Source organism: Taudactylus pleione, unplaced genomic scaffold (genome assembly GCF_031769625.1).
Source record: "Taudactylus pleione unplaced genomic scaffold, aTauple2 ptg000378l, whole genome shotgun sequence".
NCBI classification, from domain to species: domain Eukaryota; kingdom Metazoa; phylum Chordata; class Amphibia; order Anura; family Myobatrachidae; genus Taudactylus; species Taudactylus pleione.
In genome coordinates, this window is record NW_028284779.1 from 7,835,954 (window position 1) to 7,860,918 (window position 24,965).

Below are 24,965 nucleotides of genomic sequence, written 5' to 3' on the forward strand. Positions count from 1 at the left end.
TCTCTGTGGTCCAGCAGTATATATTAGATCTGGTGTCTCTGGGGTTCTGCAGTATATATCAGATCTGGTGTCTCTGGAGTTCTGCAGTATATATCAGATCTGGTGTCTCTGGAGTTCTGCAGTATATATCTGGTTTGGTGTCTCTGGTTTAGCAGTATATATCAGAATCCATGATCCTGCAGTATAAATTTCATAACTATAGTCTCTGCAGCGACAGCATTGCAATCGCACTACGATCACGCACGCAGATAGAAAGCCATCGCAGAGTGAGTGACGGGACTTCAGTGTTTGGGGGTGGTGACGGGGGAGCCGTCGAAGAAACGCAGGCATGCCAGTCCATTTGAACGCCGTTGAATTGCCACTGTGACAGCATACGCACCATCAGTACTCAGAGTTTCTGCATGAGGGACCGATGTTACGCAATGTTACCGATGTGTACATAGAACTGCGAGGTGTTACGGATGTGAGAAGCTGGTAGTGGGCGTCTCTATGCAGGCTGAGAGGTAGCAAACCTTAGCATAATTATGCAGCAGAACTGCGTGCGATTACGCAGCCGCGATCCCAATAGCGATCAGGCCCTGTATCTGTACTGATTGCCAGCTGTCCTGCAATATGTATCATTGTCATGAATTTTCTTTAGGGGTCTATTTAATATTTTCTAGGTATTTGCTGTTAAATAACAAATGCTATTGCATATCTTAATTGTCATTTAATGAAGCTATTTAACAATGTTAGCTTGCCGAGACAGCGAATCCCAGCAAAGCACTTTCCCCATAGCAGTCCTTCACTGCTAGCTTAGTGCAGAGGAAAAAGACTTCACTTGTGGATTAGCCCTGCAAGAAACGAATGTGCCTGTTCGGCCAAAAAACTGTACATTGTTTTCCCTAGAGCTTTTCCTACAGAAAATGTAGATATTGGTAGGTAATATCGCATACCCAAAGAGATTGATTAACTATTTTATCGTCACAAAAATCACTGGTTTCTATGGTGTATGGGCTTTGAGAGCTAGCCCCAATCCTAAAAGTACCTTTTCTATGGAGAAATGCGCAGTCTTTGCCAGAGATGGGTCTTGATATAAACAAGCTCCGTATTCAGTTAAAGTTTTAGAAAACAATGGACCTCATTCAGAGGTGGTCGCAAGAAGTGATTGCTCTCTCTGAATGAGGGTGGGCGCTGCTTTTTTTTTGGTGCGGCCTCCTGGTCGCAAGCTAAGCTGTGGGTTACCACCCACAGCTTAGCTAGCGACCAGGGTGATGGTCGCGATGGTGATCACCATCACGGCTTGCGACCAGACCCTACGGGTGTGATATGTATTACCAGCGGGCGCATGGCCGGCGGTTCAATTCCCGACAGCGGGTACCCGACAGCGCTGGATATCTCGATCGTCCTAAAGGTAAGTATCAACTAACCTAACCTAACCCCCCTAACGGGTGCCTAACCCTAACCTCCCCCCCTGTGCCTAACCCTAACCCCCCCTCTAAGTGCCTAAACCTAACCCCCCCTTCCCCGCTGCCTAACCCTGAGTCTCCCGGGGGGGTGCCTAACCCTAACCTCCCCCCGGGGGTGCCTAACCCTAACCCTCTGTCCCCCTAGCCTAACCCTAACCTCCCGGGGGGGTGCCTAACCCTAAGTCCCCCCCGGCTGTCCACTGCGGCGCCCGGCATCCGCTCGATCGGGATGCCGGGCATCGGTCTGCCGACGTCGGGCAAATTACATGCGTCTACATTTAGACTCCTGTCATTTGTCCCTAGTTGGGATAAAGCAGTCTGGAAACCGGCGGTCGGCATTTAGACCGTCGGGTTCCAGACTACATCCCGACCCTAAGGTTGGGTCTTGGCACTCGCAAGCCCCAAGGAGCTTTCTGCTCTGATGGAGCAGGAAGCTCCCCACTGACATCACTGATGATGTCAGTGTGGCCGCCCACAAAACGGTAGGCGTTCCTTAAGGAACGCCTCCGTTTTGGAAAACACCCCCCCGGCCCGTCTACAAAAAGGGGCGAGCTGTCGATCAACTTCGACAACCGCCCCTTTTGTAGCGAGCTCCAGAGCTTGCACACGCGCAGTGTGGCCGCTGCGCATGCGCAGGGCTAACCATCGACCCGGTTGCGAGCACATCGGTGCTTGCAACCCGGTCTGAATGACCCCCAATGTCTGTGGGCAGAGGTCTTACAGAGTATTGTCTATTATGCTGGTGTCGTGTATGCCACTCAAGGGTTTCCAATCTTGTTAAGTACAGTACTAAGCAGTCCAGAGACATTGCTTCCATAAAGTAGCATGAGCCTGGTGCTGATCTACACTCTAACATTACACTGCTGTAATGGAAACCAGCCCTGGCTGTCTGGCACAGTTGCTGGTTTACGGTGGGGGCGTCCTGTCTTTTTCTATATTATTTATTTTATGTATTATTCTTTATAGTGCTCTGTGCATGGAAACTGTTCTGTCCCTTTAGAAGTATAGGAGTTGAGCTGATCTCTGCCAGGCCTTAGCTGAAGCAGTTAGCGGAATGCTAGACAGGAATCGCTGGGCACACCAAGAAACGCCAATAGAAATGAGTAGTCTCCACAAACTGTAGCCCATTACAATAATATCGTTCTGCAAAATGAGTTCTGTGCTGCTCTGCAGAATAGGACGCAGATACTCCATAGCTAGATAGGAAGGTCTTCACTCTGCAAAGCTCCGCCATTCTGTCTGTGGAAACCTTTGCGCCCAACGGACATTTAGGTGCCCTTATGCTCATCAAGGTGACCCCTGTGTCCGAAGCCACATTTGTGCTGTGGGCCTTCCTTTTTCTGTTTTCTCCCCTGTTATTTCTTTATTATACACATAAATGATTGGTGGAAGGCAGGTTTGAAGAAGTATTGGAGGGTCCCGAGGGTCCCAGGGTGGGACTGATGCTAAGTTGTAGGGAAATCGGTCATAGATGCCACTATTTGCCCTATGCAGAGTTACACGCATCTTGCAGTGTGCCTGCCCCTATCCATACGCTTCATTTGTTACTAGGCATCATCATCGATGCCTTGCTCCAGACTATACTAGGGGCTAAAGATACACTGCATTTACGCTACAAAAATAATCGCTCAACTTCGTAAACATCGGCATCGCATCTACCTGAGAATCGGGCCCAAAGTCTTGTGCAAACCCAACTTCAGCTAAATACATTTGTCTTTTTAGCTTGTCTTTGCCTTTCACTCATGTCTTTATATGATCAGTAATTGGTCATTTCAGATATGAGCCGTGAAGATTAAATACACTGTCCAGTATTACTATGACTTTTTACAGCAGCTCTGGTAAAAAGTAGTTACCTCCATTAGAGATGGCTGAACTTCATCACACCTCACTAGAGGAATGTCCTGACAGGACCTGACGCAGGTCTTAAAGAGGGAGGCAGCTTTTTAGTTGCTGGGATACCGTGGTTATACCCTTGAGAAAGAAACCATCAATCCACAGAGTTAATTTCAGTAAGTAATAGTGTCAGGCTGTCAGTCACTTTCTATCTGCTCTGTTCAGGATTCACCTCACTCCTTGGAGTCCCAACACGTAAACCGTCTGGAAAGGAGGGAAATAAATAATGGTGAATATTTTTACTTACGTATAAACATTGCAGTTTTTTCATGTATATTATTCAGTCAATAATGAACCAAATAAATAGAAAATCACAAAAGCGCAAATTTCTTGAATTACTGTTATGTAACATGAAAAAGACTTCACGGTGCTCCCGCGTATGGGTATACCACATAAATGTACTTTTCTCAACCTTTGAGGAAATTTTAAGGACAGAAGAAATAGTACGATTTTTTTTAACCAGGGGACGGGATGTTGAGGAAATAATTCCCCTCTGAGCTGTATGGATGACACGGTGATGTCTAGAGCTGTGTCATGTATTAGGAGTTGGTTTGTGGCCTGGACGTAGTCTAGAGTGAGCCATAGAAAGTCTGTCTCATGTCCTCACTTACTGAGAGTCACTATCCCAGGGTCTGTGTGGACCACAAACCATGACTTAAACCAGATGGCTAAAAATAGCGGGGAGTTATTTTTCTTTGGTTTGGAAGCACAGTCTGATGAGGTTGGAGCCTGTATAGGACATGTTGTGTGACACAGTGTGATGAGGTTGGAGCCTGTATGTTGTGTGACACAGTGTGATGAGGTTGGAGCCTGTATAGGACATGTTGTGTGACACAGTCTGATGAGGTTGGAGCCTGTATGTTGTGTGACACAGTGTAATGAGGTTGGAGCCTGTATAGGACATGTTGTGTGACACAGTGTGATGAGGTTGGAGCCTGTATAGGACATGTTGTGTGACACAGTCTGATGAGGTTGGAGCCTGTATGTTGTGTGACACAGTGTGATGAGGTTGGAGCCTGTATAGGACATGTTGTGTGACACAGTGTGATGAGGTTGGAGCCTGTATAGGACATGTTGTGTGACACAGTGTGATGAGGTTGGAGCCTGTATGTTGAGTGACACAGTCTGACGAGGTTGGAGCCTGTATAGGACATGTTGTGTGACACAGTGTGATGAGGTTGGAGCCTGTATAGGACATGTTGTGTGACACAGTGTGATGAGGTTGGAGCCTGTATAGGACATGTTGTGTGACACAGTCTGCTGAGGTTGGAGCCTGTATAGGACATGTTGTGTGACACAGTGTGATGAGGTTGGAGCCCGTAAAGGACATGTTGTGTGACACAATCTGATGAGGTTGGAGCCTGTATAGGACATGTTGTGTGACACAGTCTGCTGAGGTTGGAGCCTGTATAGGACATGTTGTGTGACACAGTGTGATGAGGTTGGAGCCTGTATGTTGTGTGACACAGTCTGATGAGGTTGGAGCCTGTATAGGACATGTTGTGTGACACAGTGTGATGAGGTTGGAGCCTGTATGTTGTGTGACACAGTGTGATGAGGTTGGAGCCTGTATAGGACATGTTGTGTGACACAGTGTGATGAGGTTGGAGCCTGTATGTTGTGTGACACAGTGTGATGAGGTTGGAGCCTGTATAGAACATGTTGTGTGACACAGTCTGATGAGGTTGGAGCCTGTATAGGACATGTTGTGTGACACAGTGTGCTGAGGTTGGAGCCTGTATGTTGTGTGACACAGTCTGATGAGGTTGGAACCTGTATGTTGTGTGACACAGTGTGATGAGGTTGGAGCCTGTATAGGACATGTTGTGTGACACAGTGTGATGAGGTTGGAGCCTGTATAGGACATGTTGTGTGACACAGTCTGCTGAGGTTGGAGCCTGTATAGGACATGTTGTGTGACACAGTGTGCTGAGGTTGGAGCCTGTATGTTGTGCGACACAGTCTGATGAGGTTGGAGCCTGTATGTTGTGTGACACAGTGTGATGAGGTTGGAGCCTGTATAGGACATGTTGTGTGACACAGTGTGATGAGGTTGGAGCCTGTATAGGACATGTTGTGTGACACAGTCTGCTGAGGTTGGAGCCTGTATAGGACATGTTGTGTGACACAGTGTGATGAGGTTGGAGCCTGTATGTTGTGTGACACAGTCTGATGAGGTTGGAGCCTGTATAGGACATGTTGTGTGACACAGTGTGATGAGGTTGGAGCCTGTATAGGACATCTTGTGTGTCACATTGTGATGAGGTTGGAGCCTGTATAGGACATGTTGTGTGACACAGTGTGATGAGGTTGGAACCTGTATAGGACATATTGTGTGACACAGTCTGCTGAGGTTGGAGCCTGTATAGGACATGTTGTGTGACACAGTCTGCTGAGGTTGGAGCCTGTATAGGACATGTTGTGTGACACAGTGTGATGAGGTTGGAGCCTGTATAGGACATGTTGTGTGACACAGTGTGCTGAGGTTGGAGCCTGTATGTTGTGTGACACAGTGTGATGAGGTTGGAGCCTGTATAAGACATGTTGTGTGACACAGTGTGCTGAGGTTGGAGCCTGTATGTTGTGTGACACAGTGTGATGAGGTTGGAGCCTGTATAGGACATGTTGTGTGACACAGTGTGCTGAGGTTGGAGCCTGTATGTTGTGTGACACAGTCTGATGAGGTTGGAGCCTGTATAGGACATGTTGTGTCACACAGTCTGATGAGGTTGGAGCCTGTATGTTGTGTGACACAGTCTGATGAGGTTGGAGCCTGTATAGGACATGTTGTGTCACACAGTCTGATGAGGTTGGAGCCTGTGTAGGACATGTTGTGTGACACAGTGTGATGAGGTTGGAGCCCGTATAGGACATGTTGTGTGACACAGTCTGATGAGGTTGGAGCCTGTATAGGACATGTTGTGTGACACAGTGTGCTGTGGTTGGAGCCTGTATGCTGTGTGACACAGTGTGATGAGGTTGGAGCCTGTATAGGACATGTTGTGTGACACAGTCTGATGAGGTTGGAGCCTGTATGTTGTGTGACACAGTGTGATGAGGTTGGAGCCTGTATAGGACATGTTGTGTGACACAGTGTGATGAGGTTGGAGCCTGTATAGGACATGTTGTGTGACACAGTGTGATGAGGTTGGAGCCTGTATAGGACATGTTGTGTGACACAGTCTGCTGAGGTTGGAGCCTGTATAGGACATGTTGTGTGACACAGTGTGATGAGGTTGGAGCCTGTATGTTGTGTGACACAGTCTGATGAGGTTGGAGCCTGTATAGGACATGTGTGACACAGTGTGATGAGGTTGGAGCCTGTATAGGACATGTTGTGTGACACAGTGTGCTGAGGTTGGAGCCTGTATGTTGTGTGACACAGTCTGATGAGGTTGGAGCCTGTATAGGACATGTTGTGTGACACAGTGTGATGAGGTTGGAGCCTGTATGTTGTGTGACACAGTCTGATGAGGTTGGAGCCTGTATAGGACATGTTGTGTGACACAGTGTGATGAGGTTGGAGCCTGTATAGGACATGTTGTGTGACACAGTGTGATGAGGTTGGAGCCTGTATAGGACATGTTGTGTGACACAGTGTGATGAGGTTGGAGCCTGTATAGGACATGTTGTGTGACACAGTGTGATGAGGTTGGAGCCCGTATAGGACATGTTGTGTGACACAGTCTGCTGAGGTTGGAGCCTGTATAGGACATGTTGTGTGACACAGTGTGATGAGGTTGGAGCCTGTATGTTGTGTGACACAGTGTGATGAGGTTGGAGCCTGTATAGGACATGTTGTGTGACACAGTGTGATGAGGTTGGAGCCCGTATAGGACATGTTGTGTGACACAGTGTGATGAGATTGGAGCCCGTATAGGACATGTTGTGTGACACAGTGTGATGAGGTTGGAGCCCGTATAGGACATGTTGTGTGACACAGTGTGATGAGGTTGGAGCCCGTATAGGACATGTTGTGTGACACAGTCTGCTGAGGTTGGAGCCCGTATAGGACATGTTGTGTGACACAGTCTGCTGAGGTTGGAGCCTGTATAGGACATGTTGTGTGACACAGTCTGCTGAGGTAGGAGCCTGTATAGGACATGTTGTGTGACACAGTCTGCTGAGGTTGGAGCCTGTATAGGACATGTTGTGTTACTCGGGGGCCTATTCATCAACACTAAAATAACGTTTTTAAGGACATTTTCCTTAAATAACGTTATTTTGGTATAGGACATGTTGTGTGACACAGTCTGCTGAGGTTGGAGCCTGTATAGGACATGTTGTGTGACACAGTCTGTTGAGGTTGGAGCCCGTATAGGACATGTTGTGTGACACAGTGTGATGAGGTTGGAGCCTGTATAGGACATGTTGTGTGACACAGTCTGCTGAGGTTGGAGCCTGTATAGGACATGTTGTGTGACACAGTGTGATGAGGTTGGAGCCTGTATAGGACATGTTGTGTGACACAGTGTGATGAGGTTGGAGCCTGTATAGAACATGTTGTGTGACACAGTCTGATGAGGTTGGAGCCTGTATAGGACATGTTGTGTGACACAGTGTGATGAGGTTGGAGCCTGTATAGGACATGTTGTGTGACACAGTGTGCTGAGGTTGGAGCCTGTATGTTGTGTGACACAGTCTGATGAGGTTGGAGCCTGTATAGGACATGTTGTGTGACACAGTGTGATGAGGTTGGAGCCTGTATGTTGTGTGACACAGTCTGATGAGGTTGGAGCCTGTATAGGACATGTTGTGTGACACAGTGTGATGAGGTTGGAGCCTGTATAGGACATGTTGTGTGACACAGTGTGATGAGGTTGGAGCCTGTATAGGACATGTTGTGTGACACAGTGTGATGAGGTTGGAGCCTGTATAGGACATGTTGTGTGACACAGTGTGATGAGGTTGGAGCCCGTATAGGACATGTTGTGTGACACAGTGTGATGAGGTTGGAGCCTGTATGTTGTGTGACACAGTGTGATGAGGTTGGAGCCTGTATGTTGTGTGACACAGTCTGATGAGGTTGGAGCCTGTATAGGACATGTTGTGTGACACAGTGTGATGAGGTTGGAGCCTGTATAGGACATGTTGTGTGACACAGTCTGCTGAGGTTGGAGCCTGTATAGGACATGTTGTGTGACACAGTGTGATGAGGTTGGAGCCTGTATGTTGTGTGACACAGTGTGATGAGGTTGGAGCCTGTATAGGACATGTTGTGTGACACAGTGTGATGAGGTTGGAGCCCGTATAGGACATGTTGTGTGACACAGTGTGATGAGATTGGAGCCCGTATAGGACATGTTGTGTGACACAGTGTGATGAGGTTGGAGCCCGTATAGGACATGTTGTGTGACACAGTGTGATGAGGTTGGAGCCCGTATAGGACATGTTGTGTGACACAGTCTGCTGAGGTTGGAGCCTGTATAGGACATGTTGTGTGACACAGTCTGCTGAGGTTGGAGCCTGTATAGGACATGTTGTGTGACACAGTCTGCTGAGGTTGGAGCCTGTATAGGACATGTTGTGTGACTCGGGGGCCTATTCATCAACACTAAAATAATGTTTTTAAGGACATTTTCCTTAAATAACGTTATTTTGGTATAGGACATGTTGTGTGACACAGTCTGCTGAGGTTGGAGCCTGTATAGGACATGTTGTGTGACACAGTCTGCTGAGGTTGGAGCCCGTATAGGACATGTTGTGTGACACAGTGTGATGAGGTTGGAGCCTGTATAGACATGTTGTGTGACACAGTCTGCTGAGGTTGGAGCCTGTATAGGACATGTTGTGTGACACAGTGTGATGAGGTTGGAGCCTGTATAGGACATGTTGTGTGACACAGTGTGATGAGGTTGGAGCCTGTATAGAACATGTTGTGTGACACAGTCTGATGAGGTTGGAGCCTGTATAGGACATGTTGTGTGACACAGTGTGATGAGGTTGGAGCCCGTATAGGACATGTTGTGTGACACAGTCTGATGAGGTTGGAGCCTGTATAGGACATGTTGTGTGACACAGTGTGCTGAGGTTGGAGCCTGTATGTTGTGTGACACAGTCTGATGAGGTTGGAGCCTGTATAGGACATGTTGTGTGACACAGTGTGCTGAGGTTGGAGCCTGTATGTTGTGTGACACAGTCTGATGAGGTTGGAGCCTGTATAGGACATGTTGTGTGACACAGTGTGATGAGGTTGGAGCCTGTATGTTGTGTGACACAGTCTGATGAGGTTGGAGCCTGTATAGGACATGTTGTGTGACACAGTGTGATGAGGTTGGAGCCTGTATAGGACATGTTGTGTGACACAGTGTGATGAGGTTGGAGCCTGTATAGGACATGTTGTGTGACACAGTGTGATGAGGTTGGAGCCTGTATAGGACATGTTGTGTGACACAGTGTGATGAGGTTGGAGCCCGTATAGGACATGTTGTGTGACACAGTGTGATGAGGTTGGAGCCTGTATGTTGTGTGACACAGTGTGATGAGGTTGGAGCCTGTATGTTGTGTGACACAGTCTGATGAGGTTGGAGCCTGTATAGGACATGTTGTGTGACACAGTGTGATGAGGTTGGAGCCTGTATAGGACATGTTGTGTGACACAGTCTGCTGAGGTTGGAGCCTGTATAGGACATGTTGTGTGACACAGTGTGATGAGGTTGGAGCCTGTATGTTGTGTGACACAGTGTGATGAGGTTGGAGCCTGTATAGGACATGTTGTGTGACACAGTGTGATGAGGTTGGAGCCCGTATAGGACATGTTGTGTGACACAGTGTGATGAGATTGGAGCCCGTATAGGACATGTTGTGTGACACAGTGTGATGAGGTTGGAGCCCGTATAGGACATGTTGTGTGACACAGTGTGATGAGGTTGGAGCCCGTATAGGACATGTTGTGTGACACAGTCTGCTGAGGTTGGAGCCTGTATAGGACATGTTGTGTGACACAGTCTGCTGAGGTTGGAGCCTGTATAGGACATGTTGTGTGACACAGTCTGCTGAGGTTGGAGCCTGTATAGGACATGTTGTGTGACTCGGGGGCCTATTCATCAACACTAAAATAATGTTTTTAAGGACATTTTCCTTAAATAACGTTATTTTGGTATAGGACATGTTGTGTGACACAGTCTGCTGAGGTTGGAGCCTGTATAGGACATGTTGTGTGACACAGTCTGCTGAGGTTGGAGCCCGTATAGGACATGTTGTGTGACACAGTGTGATGAGGTTGGAGCCTGTATAGACATGTTGTGTGACACAGTCTGCTGAGGTTGGAGCCTGTATAGGACATGTTGTGTGACACAGTGTGATGAGGTTGGAGCCTGTATAGGACATGTTGTGTGACACAGTGTGATGAGGTTGGAGCCTGTATAGAACATGTTGTGTGACACAGTCTGATGAGGTTGGAGCCTGTATAGGACATGTTGTGTGACACAGTGTGATGAGGTTGGAGCCCGTATAGGACATGTTGTGTGACACAGTCTGATGAGGTTGGAGCCTGTATAGGACATGTTGTGTGACACAGTGTGCTGAGGTTGGAGCCTATATGTTGTGTGACACAGTCTTATGAGGTTGGAGCCTGTATAGGACATGTTGTGCGACACAGTCTGATGAGGTTGGAGCCTGTATGTTGTGTGACACAGTGTGATGAGGTTGGAGCCTGTATAGGACATGTTGTGTGACACAGTGTGATGAGGTTGGAGCCTGTATAGAACATGTTGTGTGACACAGTCTGATGAGGTTGGAGCCTGTATAGGACATGTTGTGTGATGAGGTTGGAGCCCGTATAGGACATGTTGTGTGACACAGTCTGCTGAGGTTGGAGCCTGTATAGGACATGTTGTGTGACACAGTCTGCTGAGGTTGGAGCCTGTATAGGACATGTTGTGTGACACAGTCTGCTGAGGTTGGAGCCTGTATAGGACATGTTGTGTGACTCGGGGGCCTATTCATCAACACTAAAATAACGTTTTTAAGGACATTTTCCTTAAATAATGTTATTTTGGTATAGGACATGTTGTGTGACACAGTCTGCTGAGGTTGGAGCCTGTATAGGACATGTTGTATGACACAGTCTGCTAAGGTTGGAGCCCGTATAGGACATGTTGTGTGACACAGTGTGATGAGGTTGGAGCCTGTATAGGACATGTTGTGTGACACAGACTGCTGAGGTTGGAGCCTGTATAGGACATGTTGTGTGACACAGTGTGATGAGGTTGGAGCCTGTATAGGACATGTTGTGTGACACAGTGTGATGAGGTTGGAGCCTGTATAGAACATGTTGTGTGACACAGTGTGATGAGGTTGGAGCCTGTATAGGACATGTTGTGTGACACAGTGTGATGAGGTTGGAGCCCGTATAAGACATGTTGTGTGACACAGTCTGATGAGGTTGGAGCCTGTATAGGACATGTTGTGTGACACAGTGTGCTGAGGTTGGAGCCTGTATGTTGTGTGACACAGTCTGATGAGGTTCGAGCCTGTATAGGACATGTTGTGTGACACAGTCTGATGAGGTTGGAGCCTGTATGTTGTGTGACACAGTCTGATGAGGTTGGAGCCTGTATAGGACATGTTGTGTGACACAGTGTGATGAGGTTGGAGCCTGTATAGGACATGTTGTGTGACACAGTCTGATGAGGTTGGAGCCTGTATGTTGTGTGACACAGTCTGATGAGGTTGGAGCCTGTATAGGACATGTTGTGTGACACAGTGTGATGAGGTTGGAGCCTGTATAGGACATGTTGTGTGTCACATTGTGATGAGGTTGGAGCCTGTATAGGACATGTTGTGTGACACAGTGTGATGAGGTTGGAGCCTGTATAGGACATGTTGTGTGACACAGTCTGCTGAGGTTGGAGCCTGTATAGGACATGTTGTGTGACACAGTCTGCTGAGGTTGGAGCCTGTATAGGACATGTTGTGTGACACAGTTTGATGAGGTTGGAGCCTGTATAGGACATGTTGTGTGACAGAGTGTGCTGAGGTTGGAGCCTGTATGTTGTGTGACACAGAGTGATGAGGTTGGAGCCTGTATAAGACATGTTGTGTGACACAGTGTGCTGAGGTTGGAGCCTGTATGTTGTGTGACACAGTGTGATGAGGTTGGAGCCTGTATAGGACATGTTGTGTGACACAGTGTGCTGAGGTTGGAGCCTGTATGTTGTGTGACACAGTCTGATGAGGTTGGAGTCTGTATAGGACATGTTGTGTCACACAGTCTGATGAGGTTGGAGCCTGTATGTTGTGTGACACAGTCTCATGAGGTTGGAGCCTGTATAGGACATGTTGTGTGACACAGTCTGATGAGGTTGGAGCCTGTATAGGACATGTTGTGTGACACAGTGTGATGAGGTTGGAGCCCGTATAGGACATGTTGTGTGACACAGTCTTATGAGGTTGGAGTCTGTATAGGACATGTTGTGTGACACAGTGTGCTGAGGTTGGAGCCTGTATGTTGTGTGACACAGTCTGCTGAGGTTGGAGCCTGTATAGGACATGTTGTGTGACACAGTGTGATGAGGTTGGAGCCTGTATGTTGTGTGACACAGTGTGATGAGGTTGGAGCCTGTATAGGACATGTTGTGTGACACAGTGTGATGAGGTTGGAGCCTGTATAGGACATGTTGTGTGACACAGTGTGATGAGGTTGGAGCCTGTATGTTGTGTGACACAGTCTGATGAGGTTGTAGCCTGTATAGGACATGTTGTGTGACACAGTGTGATGAGGTTGGAGCCTGTATAGGACATGTTGTGTGACACAGTCTGATGAGGTTGGAGCCTGTATGTTGTGTGACACAGTCTGATGAGTTTGGAGCCTGTATAGGACATGTTGTGTGACACATTGTGATGAGGTTGGAGCCTGTATAGGACATGTTGTATGACACAGTGTGATGAGGTTGGAGCCTGTATAGGACATGTTGTGTGACACAGTGTGATGAGGTTGGAGCCTGTATAGGACATGTTGTGTGACACAGTCTGCTGAGGTTGGAGCCTGTACGTTGTGGTTGAAACCTGCATATGACATGTTATGCGACACAGTACGCTGAGGTTGGAGCCAGTGGCGTATTTATAATTGGTGCAGGATGTGCAGTGCACACGGGTCCCTGGGTCCCACACCGAACCCATACATATTTATACTTACCTCTGCTCAGCAGCACTACGCTGGCACTGCAGAGCAGCAAAAATCACAGGGAAAATGGCGACGGACATTTTTCCGGTGACTTGCGTGCACAATAGACATGGCCCTGGGAATAAGGTGCAAGCACCATTTTCCCAGAGACCGCGCATGTGAAGTAGACTCTGGAACCAAGCCACAATCTACTGTGCTGTCAGAGAGGAGGGGACCTGCACTGAGCCTACACATGGGCCCTCTCCTCCCTTAAAACGCCCCTGGTTGGAGCCCATATAGAACAAGCTGTGTGACAGAATCTGCTGACTCCTACCATTATATCCATCCCCATGTCATATTACTAACCTGTGGGATGGTCGGGGTGATCTGATGGCATGATATTTGTTGCTGTGTTCAGGAATTGTTCGGTGACTAGTGATGTTTTGGGGAAACATGTGTCAGGTTGCGTTTATGAATCCGTTCTCCTGTACTGGTTTCTCTTTGGGGGTCCTACTGGTATTTTATCATCAAACATACTGAAGTTAAAGTCAGACTATATTAATTACTGCTTTATTCATTAACATAGTAATATTTCATGCCAAGCTTTCAAAATCCATTGCCTCGAAAATCTAGGACCCAGAATGAACTATTTCCCCATCATGCTTTTGACCCGGGGTCCTGGGAGCCTGCTCCATTCCAGAGACACAATGTCATCCAGATGGGGAGGCTGAGCAAGCAGCGTCCTTCCAGGGCGAATGGCACGGTGGGACCCTTACATCATGGAAACTGCTCTCACTCCACTGACTTACAAGCAGGAATTTCACTAATGTAACTTAATGTGCTGCGCTTCCATGTAAGGCTGTGCAGTTCCATCTATACCCTGCTTTAACCCCTCCGCTGCCAGAGAGCAGCAGGCAGGGACTCTTCCTAACAAAAAGCAAATGAGACCATTACTTGTGAAGCAATGTTTAATCTTCACAGTCTTGTATCAGAAAGTTAAAGCTTTTACAGTGTCAAGAAAATGGCTCCTCGATTGCTTTCTTGGGTAATGTGAACTAGATCTATAGGTTGTGGCTCACCAGATGGTGTTAAAACTCCACATACCATCACGCTGGGAATTGTAGTTCCACGATAGTTAGTGAACCTATTGTCACCTGTCTGTAAACTTACAATCAGGACAAGGCTTGTGCTAAGATGGTTTATTGTAACTATGGAATTTTGTAAATTTAGTTTTATTATAGGTTGTTGGAACGGGAAGCAATCGGGAAGCCGACTGCCTAAATACCGGCAGCCGGCTTCCCGACTGTCATATCCCGGCAAGGGTGAAATGCCGGGCGTCTAGATGTAGACGCCCGCATTTCCCCGACGCCGGGAGACCGGCATCCCGATCGTAGTGATGCCGGGCGCCGCGAGCGGACAGCCGCGGGGGGGGAGGGTTAGGTTTAGGGCTCCCGGGGGGACTTAGGGTTAGGCACTGAGCATGCGCACGACGGAGGGAGCTCCGTCATGCGCATGCGCCAGACGCGACGAGCGAAGGACTTTCCTTCGCTCGTTGTGTCTGATCAAAGGCGGCGTGCTGTCGATGTTGATTGCCAGCACGCCCCCTTTGGTGGGCGTGCCGGGGGCGTGCCTCCCTGACGGGGGCGTTCCTAAGGGAACACCTACCGTCAGAAGCCGGCCCACTGACATCACTAGTGATGTCAGTGGGAGTGATTTTGGCTCTGACAGAGCCAAAATCACTCCGGGCCTTGCGGTTGAAAACCTCAACCGCAGGCTCCGGCTCGCAGTTTCGATGGTCGCGATGGTCAAGACCATCGCGGCCATCAAACTGCACGCTCGTATAGGCTGTGGGTGGTGACCCACAGCTATACGAGCGTCCAGGAGGACGCTCCATAGTTATGGAGGCCGGCCCTCATTCAGAGCGTGCGCTCTGCTCAGAGCGTACGGCTCTGAATGAGGGCCTAGATTTTTTTGTGTAACTTATCTTTACCAAATTTAAACCAACCCATACATAAACCCCTGGTGGGCCATTTTTGTAGCAGAAATGTACATACACTACAGCTCTACTCAAAAAAAACAAAAACAAAGCAAGCTGGCCACGTCCAGCTCATGGAGGAGGGACGAGATTGATAATAATCTCATTACTATGGTGCGTTCCCAACTTTTTTTCTGGATATGCATCTATTCTCAATTTTTGCCTTAAATCCCTAAATTATTTGTTTTGGGTAGAATTACAGTATCCTAATACTATGTGTCGCATCCCTCTCCTGAAAGTGGTTTACATAAAGCTGCTGGGGGACATAGGGACTGATTCAGCACGGATCGCTATTCTGCTAATACGCACGCACCGCAGTTGTTAATATCAGCGGTGAAATACAAATGTTTGCATTCACATTGCGATCACAGCCTAACATAAGGACGCCCACTTCACCGTACACAAAACCGTATACTTGTGCAACATAGCGAAATAAATGGTAACATCGAGTAACATCGGACCCATACACAGTTAAGGCAGGTCAGACCTCACTCAGGAATTGCTAACTTCAGCGCACGCTATGAGGTATGCGTATGGTATTACAGTGGATAATTTATGCACGCCCCCGCAACGGCGTAGCAACGCACTGGCACGCCCGCGTTCGCCTGACCACCCCCCCCCCCGTCACCACACACAAATGGCACTTCCGGTCAATCACTGTGCTCTGGGTCTGCGTAGTCACTGCAGACGCAGTTCCCTTCGCAATTGCTAGTTCACGCACAGCGAAGCAAACGCAATGCGAATTAATCGACCGATTGTGTGCGTCTTTGCTGAATCATGCCCTAATAATTCTCTTTTGGCATCACTCTGGAGTACGGAAGGCTGGATGCCTAAAGTTTCATAGCTCTGAGTGAATAGTTTGCAGTCTTCTAGGTGACTTTCCAGTCAGCTGAGAGTTGCAGTTCACCAACCTCTCCCCTACTTTCATTAGCCAACCTTTCTACAACACTATGGGCCTATTTATTAATAAGGGTGGTACAGCCCGATAATTATACCTTATTGCTGCAGGGATATTTATTAAGGGGCTCACGCCAGAACAGTGGCTCCACCAAGAACAGATCCCAGTGAACAGAGGGCCTGATCCAGCCAGGAACGCACGCTAGCAGACGCACGCACCCAGCCGCTGAGAGAATATGCAAATAAAATGCATACGCACGGAAACCGCAGCACAAGATGCAGATGCCCAGCCCCATATTAAAAAGCCCATCTCCCTTTACTCACAGCCTGATCAGTACGCAAGATAGCGTAAACATCGGTAACATCGAGAACCATCGACCACATTTGCATAATAGTGGTTGACCAGACCTCGCACAGGACCTTGACAACTCCCTGTGAGCACGGAGTCTCATCACTGCATCCATCGCCGCACTGGCTTAATTATGGACGCCCCTACGCACAGGCACGCCTGCGTTCGCACGACCACCCCTCCGTCACCACCCACAAACGGAACTTCCTGTCAGTCAACATCGGAAGGGGTCTGCGTACATGCTGCGTGTAGTCAGCGTACGCTTACCAGCTCACACCGGGTAGTTCGCACACGCGCAGTGCGATGCCTACGCATGCACAATACAGAGACATCGGCCAAGTGCGTGCGTTCTCTCCTGTGCTTTCTTTGCTTAATCAGGCCGAGAAAATAGTAGCGATACTGTGTCTGTGAGCCTATTTATATGAAGAGCTCTCCAGAAAGGAGTCCTTGCAAAAGTAGCCTAAAGGCTTACCCTGTCTAATGAAAGACTGGAGAAGGCCGCACTTCCCATTGAAAAAAAAAACAGGGACAACGGTAACCTGTGCTACTTAACTGAACGCAGGATCCCAGCACTGATACTAACAAAAATAATTTTCATGGGAGAGAAGTTTCATAATAGGCCCCTATGGACAGATGTAACATATACATACATTCACTTGCATCAGAATAATTCATTCTTAGTATCACTAGCACCGAGAAAATGTCATCCTGTGCTTGTCCTGACCTGCAATGTGTGTGTATATATATATATATATATATATATATATATATATATACTGTGTATATATATGGACACCAGCTGGTGCAGTAACCTCTATCCAATACTGTGTTCTTCTCACATCGGGCAAGGTGGGGGCTGTGTATGATATAATCTAATTCTTAATCCTGCATGTCGGGTGTAGGTCTGACACCTGGACACAGTGCCGACTCTCATTCAGACATAACAGACTTTTCCCATTAACATTTCATCTCATGGGAGACAGCAGCTGGAAGATTTCCACTAAATCTGTAAATAATATCTTGCATCGAGAACTGTTGTGTGTGTAACTGTGAAGAGATACCTGCGTCTCCTAAGTACTGAACAAGTCATCCTGGACTAGGTCAGAGATTCGTAGCTCGTGATTTCAAATTGGTTCAACAAAGTGCCAATAGTGTCCTATTTATTTATATATAGGTCAAGGCCCAATCTCCGCAACGTCCGAGGATATATAAATATTAAGTCCTGTTGCTGGGAGATAAAAATGTTGCAGTCCCAGAAAATCTCATTGATGCAAATGGGTGAAATGCCAGCCAGCATTCAGCAAGGATCTCCTCAGTCATCCCAGTTCCTCTTATCAACAGATTTGGCCCCCTCTAACTCTGCCATCTTGGTCTGCAAATCCATTCATTTCCTAGTATAAAGGGGACGTATTGCAGCAAAATAGGCGCATGGCACTACAAAACATTCTACAGCATAGCCAGCAGACTCCTCTATATTTCTCCTTATTGAATATGAAAAAGCTTCTTGTGACATTCGCAAATGTTATTTTCCGTTTAAGGATTAGAGGTCTTTTATATGGTAGAAGTGCATAAATTGTAAATCTGCATTAGCTATAGATGTCCAAAGATCTGATTCAGAGGTGCACGTTAACTGTATACAGTGGCAGTGCCGTAACTAGGGTGGTGCGACAAGTGCCATGGCACAGGGCACTGCAGGGCAGGGGGCGCTGTTTGGGCCTGTCAATTTTTCTGATTATTATCATTCTCACTTGTAGCTTCCTCTTACTTCATCCCCAGCATCTCCTGGCCTCCCCTATCTCTTCCCTGGCCCTTCCCCATGAGGCCATGGCCTTTTTTCAGGTGCACTATCTTATGTCCCTATTTTAAAAAATGGGGGGAGGGGGGCGCGCCAATGCTCTCTCTGGAAGCTAATAAGAATAATTGACAATCTCACAAATTCTGTTCTGCCTTTCCCTTACAAAGACCCTTCCACTCTGCTATATCATGACACCAGCTGGTACATTGCCCTACTCTCCTTATAACGATCCGAGTCTCTGGGCCATGCTAGCCCTGCCTTCTTTGTGTCCTCCTAGAAAAATGAGCTGCTAACTGTAGAAGGATGGTGCAACTCCTCTGTCCCCCCAACCCCTGCAGTCACATCCAGACACTTGCAGGCTGGTTTCAGTAGATACTATGCACACTTGCTGTACACCCAGGTGTGCGGAGGGGCAGGGAAATCTGTGTAAATGTCGCATCCAAGTCCAACCTCCGCCCAGTACCGCCCCTTTCAGTTATTTTGTGATGACTCTTGGACGTTCGATGCTTTGTAAGTCACCTCTAGTGTTTCCCAACAAACCAAGACAGATTAGGATATTTGTCTTTTTCCCTCAAACTTGGCCCATTTTCTGTCCTGTGGACAGGACAGAAATTGGGAACCAAATATATGCAGTGCAACAGTAACGTCTAGACGGAATGGGTTTGAAATGCCGGCGGTTCAAATCTCGGCAGCGGCTGCCCGACAGGATGCAAATCCCGACAGAGACAGGTAAGTATGCTAACCTCCCCTGTCCCCCCCCTAAACCTCCCTGATTTGTGCCTAACCCTAACTACTCCCAAGTGCCTAACCCTGACCTCCCCCCCTAGTACCTAACCCTAACGCCCCCCCCCGGGGGTGCCTAACCCCCCCAATACTGCTCCCTAATCCTAACCCTCCCGGCGGGCCTAACCCTAACCTCTCCCTGAGGGTGCCTAACCCTAACCACCCTTCCAAAACCTAACGCTAACCCCGCTAACTGCCCTAAACCTAACCCTCCCCCCCGCAGCTGACAAGACGGGCACCCTGGACTTACCTCGTTCGGGCACGTGTCGTCCTGGATTCCAGCGTAGGGCTTATGATAGGCATCGGTATTTTGATGCCTATCATAATTCCGTAGCCGGCATTCTGCTGTCAGGATTGTGACCGGCGGCCACATAACTACTTCCCTGTCTAGACACGTGGCTGAGGTGATAAAAAGGCTAATACTGTACGGACCTATGACTATCTCTGGGCCATTTAGAAGTTTGGTACATAGGGAGCAGACCGTAGATAGAGCTCATTGATAATAATAAGGCCTGCGGACTGCAGAACTAAACAGGGCCGGTGCAAGGTGTCTGGGCGCCCTAAGCAACATTTCACCCACCACCCCTGCTCCCTCCAATTCATACTACGCCACATATTAGTGACGCTAATTTATACTATGCCACGCAGCAGAGCCCCAAAATCATACTCTGCCTCATAACAAATTCATAATATGTTATGTTCCACAATTCATTATACAGTATGCCACACAGCTGTATTCCTTAGTAATGCATGTTATAAACTCAAATTATGAAATGAAACAAAAATAATATTTTAATATTTTTATTATTGACCTTGCAGATGGCCCAAGAAGAATGGTGTCCAAATCTGCATCTAACAATAAACCAAACAGGACAATGCTTTTATTCTTCTTTGGTGTTTTAGGTGTAGAACCATGAGAGATCAAGCTAAGGGCCTGATTCAGAGCCGAACGCTCTGACCAGAGCGCTCGCTCTGAATCAGGGCCCTCCTCCATGAAAATGGAGCGGCCTCCTGGCCGCTCGCATAGCTGTGGGTGACCACCCACAGCATATGCGAGCGTCCATGATGATGGTCGCGATGGCCTTGACCATCGCGACCATCGGGCTTGCGACGGAGACCCTGCGGTAGGGTCTCGCTGCCGCAAGCCCTGGAGTGATTTTGGCTCTATCAGAGCCAAAATCACTCCCACTGACATCACTAGTGATGTCATTGGGGCCGGCTTCAGACGGTAGGCGTTCCCATGGGAACGCCTCCGTCTGGCAGGCATGCCCCCGCCACGCCCACCAAAGGGGGCGTCCTGTCAATCAACATCGACAGCACGCCCCCTTTGGTGCGAGACCCGGAGCGATGGAGAGCCCGTCGCTCGCCGGGTCTCACGCATGCGAACGACGGAGCTCCCTCCGTTGTGCGCATGCGCAGTGGGGGAACATCGACCTGCTTGCGAGCGTCCTGCGCTCGTGAGCAGGTCTAAATGACCCCCTAAATCCTTTTCTAATTCTGTACCTGACCTGTAGAGGGCGAATGCTATGCAAAAATTGTGTTTTTTAATTAATTAAAAATTAACAGTAATTAATTCTGATTTCAAATTTTTTTTTTAGGTTCCTGCGCCATGTTTTAATACGCCCTTATGTAAAATTTCACAATCTTGGCTTGTAAACTGTGGATTTGTATAGAAAGACAGAAGGACAAATTTTCGCTTTTATATAGTAGAAAAGAAAAAGATATAATATATATACATTTGTATATATTATATATATTCTTCCCAGCCTCACAGGTTCCCCTGTAAGTCTATGTACTGCACACTCATTTTGTGTGTTTATAAAATGATCCATGTTATCATTGTAACCTCTGTGATTTTAGTATTATGCCTTTATTTAGAAAATGGTTTCAGTTAGGCGCCCATAGTTTCAGTTAGGCGCCCATGGTTTCAGTTAGACGCCCATGGTTTCAGTTAGGCGCCCATGGTTTCAGTTAGGTGCCCATAGTTTCAGTTAGGCGCCCATGCATATTCTGACCAAGCCTGTTCCAAGATTACATTTTGCATTAATGAGAAACATTTTGGAAATCTGCTCTCACACCCCCCAAGACAGACAGACAGACACACACAAACCCCCAGTATATGGGTTACAGACATGCTGCTGGTTAATATTAGAAACATTGGTGTTGTAGGTGGTATAGAAGGTGTCCAAGTCCAGCATGTGCTGGATAATGAGGTCCCTCACACAGCTCTGTAGTGTCAGGGAGATGCAGGGTCAGGGCGAGCGGGGACATATGGAATGATCAGCATGGCAACGTACGCAGGAGGGAACTGTATCAGACCAAAAACAGACTGGTGGCCTTGAAATCAGCCGTATTCAACTCTTGCTGCCACTTCTCGTACAGTGAGTTGTGGAGAGGCCATGTCATGTGTTGGGGATAATTCTATGGATGTGTGCGGTGGCTTCAGGGACTAGATTTATTCATGTCTGATATTACTCACTGGTGTTATGAGCTGATTTATACAAGGTAAGGATGCACCAGAGTATGCTAATATCTATCTCCTACTTATCTGTCTCATATCTGTCACCTATTTATCTATCTCATATCTATCGTACGGTCTACGCATAGAGAATGTGAATATGTATTTCACAGAACCCAATACAGTAAATGTGTAATAGTGTAACATTGTCAGGGACACATGTAGCGCTAGATATACAATGTGTACAATCTCTGGATTTAAGGGGGACTTGGTAACTCTGGGCCTGATTCAGAGACGGACGCTGTGATCGCAGCTGCGATTCTGCACGGAACACAGCTGCGAAAATAGGCTAATATTTATAAAGCTTACCCGAGCATACATCCGCCGTATAATTAAATTCGACGTACATCGAGCGCCCGTCCTGCCCTTGTGGCAGATCTGACCAGCCGCAGACTTGGCAACTCTCCTGACATGCAGAGAGCTCTCATGCTGCGTAGGAGGCCGCAAGCGCTAATTTATGCGTGTCCATGTCAGACTCGCCTGCATTTTATTAGCCACCCCCCCGTTACCTCCCCCAAACGCTGACTACTCACTTTGATAATGGCTCCTCTGTGGCAAACAATGGCTTGATCTGCGTAAAAATCGCCATTGCGTCCGCTTCTGAATCAGGCCCTCTGTGAGTTGCCTACAGCCAGCACTAAAGACACGTCATGCCGGGACAGCACATCCGGTAACGGACTGCCGGCAATGCCTGTATTGACAGTGATAGTTCTTTCCTCACTTGCTGATCGTAGTGGCAAAAGAACGAACTTCTGGGTTGTGACCCGGTTGTGCATCTGTGACCATTGCTCAATGCATGCGCACTGTCCAGCCTGCAGGGGTGGGATCAGTAGATCCCTCTCCAATCATGTCCTAACAATAGGTTTTTGCCGTTTGATCAATTGCTCCAGACTACAGTCCCTGTTTAAGGCCCCCATACATCAGCAATTGATTGCAGCAATCGTGCAATCTGCAATCGATTGTGTATAAAAATCTTTCCCTTTTTCAATCGATTGCAGAATTGCCACAATCGATTGAAAAAGGGAAAGATTTTTATACACAATCGATTGCAAATTGCACGATTGCTGCAATCAATTGCTGATATATGGGGGCCTTTAGAATAAGGGGACATGCACTATTCATGGTTACTTTGGTGAAAGCAGAAGATGTATTAGACATTTGTTACATAGAAAACATGCTTAGAATCGCTTTAAGGCTTGATAAATAGGCCCCACGGTGTTAATAGATTGTATCCTGTGATATGGAGACAAGAGTGAGGAAAGTCTCTGCAATCGTGGTCCCTGATTCCAATTACAAGTATCTTTCATATAAGGTGAAAGTACTCACAATGGGGGCAGATATAGATTCCTGGGAAGGCAGTCTATGCTGCATAGGAAGATGAGGAACTTACAGTAAGTACACCTTACAGAACGGGAGGTTAGCAGCCAGCAGGGAACAATCTCCATGGGCCGCACAGAGCTGCCTCTGCCCACGCCTGTGCAATCCAGGCCCAGTAACTGTTTGCTGCCGCTGGGCAGGCAGAGGCTTAGATAAAGAGGGGTCTGTTATATGTGCCAAGGCTGGGCATTCGTTACACATTAGTGCCCGCTCACTGGCACTGAGAGTGGAAACAATCTGTAACAGAGATAAACAACTATCAGAGCCGTAGAGCAAGCTCCCACTGTTACTGTATCGGAGAACTGGTCTCTCATCACAGGATCATCCAGGAAAATAGCAATGTAAGTGCACCTGTCGCCTGTACGTACCGTAAGGAGCTGTGTACAGGACTGGCCCTAAATTCTGCCGATCAGTTCATCAGGGACTAGTGACCGCACTCAGAGGGGGACGTGTGTACTTTTATCTCCCCTTTGCCTGGGTGTGCGAGGGGGAAGGAGATGTGGTCGTGTCAATATTAGGAAGATGTGTGGGTTAAAAGGGGAGTGGTGGTGAAATGTGGTTAATGATGGAATATGAGGGGTTAATGTGGAATGGTGATGAGAGGAGAGTAATAATGGATGACCAGGGGTTAATGCAGAACAATGATGAGAGGGTGAATGGCTGATAAAGAATTAATGTCTGATGGTGATGAGAAGAGTATTGATGGTAAGGGGTTAATTTCAAATTATAATGAAGGGCTAAAGTTAGACGTTGATTAAAGGGGGTTAATGATGGATGGTGAAGGGTTAAATTGTAAAGGGTTGAAATGATGGTGAGAGGGGTTAATGTAGAAGGATGATAATGAAGGGTTAATGACTGATGATAATGAAGGGTTAATGAATGAAGGGTTAATGACTGATGATAATGAAGGGTTAATGACTGTTTGCCTAAGCTATAGTAGATGTAATCAGCCCTAATATTCCGTTTAGATTTCTATGAAAGGTAGTATACTGTATAGACACTTTGCATTGTTTTCTTACTATGTAAATGCATTCATGTGCACTGGTGGAGAAAGACATTTTATATAAAGTTCTCTGGATGTTTGTACTGACAGTACATTATTTTCATGGAAGAAATTAATGTGACCTGGGCTAAGGTTACCATTCACGGCGCTGGATGTGTATTAGTTCTGTGTAGCTGTCACTTAATGGACGGAATGACAGAGTTCCTGTATTTATATATACGATACTTATCCAGGGACATAAACAGCTGAGCCCGGGAAGCCAGTGACACAGCTCAGGAAACGCGCGTCCATTCAGCCGGTATGTATAATGTACACAGGAGGTCAGATGCGCAGTGACAGGGCAGTACAGCTGGGCCAGGTTATGTTACACAATAAAACAGTATATAACATATCTGCAGGGACCGAGTAAAGACGCTACACACTTTCTACATTTACACACTCCACTTTAGTGACCCCAGTATATTTAGATCCATTAGGCAATTCCTTTCCATTACACTGTTAAGTTTAAAGGACCGCTAAACAACAACATTGGACTTTTCATATATGAAGCTTGAAGGTAAAATATGCTGTACAGTGTTACCCAGACTCCATAGCCGCTGTTAGTAAGGAACGTATTACCTCCACACTCCAGTACAGACAGCGGAAGCTCTCCCCACATTTTTATCAGTGTCCTGAATCTTGTGATCTGATACAGAGAATGCAGTGGCTGACCCGGAATCATTCCTGCCCACCTACTGTACCTCACCAACAGGGATCTCCTGA

General features: G+C 47.4%; 1 protein-coding gene across 4 annotated transcripts in view; it reads left to right on the top strand.

Annotated features, from left to right (window-relative positions):
* DAAM2 (dishevelled associated activator of morphogenesis 2) overlaps positions 1–24,965 on the top strand; it is a 319,828-nt gene that overhangs the window by 5,829 nt on the left and 289,034 nt on the right. Inside the window, exon 1 of one of the 4 annotated variants that reach the window (XM_088445366.1) lies at positions 23,482–23,541. The exons of 2 other annotated variants lie outside the window; for them this stretch is intronic. The gene's annotated coding sequence lies outside the window, so the exon portion shown is untranslated. Of the gene's footprint in view, positions 1–23,481; positions 23,542–24,461; positions 24,502–24,965 lie in introns of those variants that run through there. One more of the 4 variants, XM_088445365.1, reaches the window with a different exon arrangement.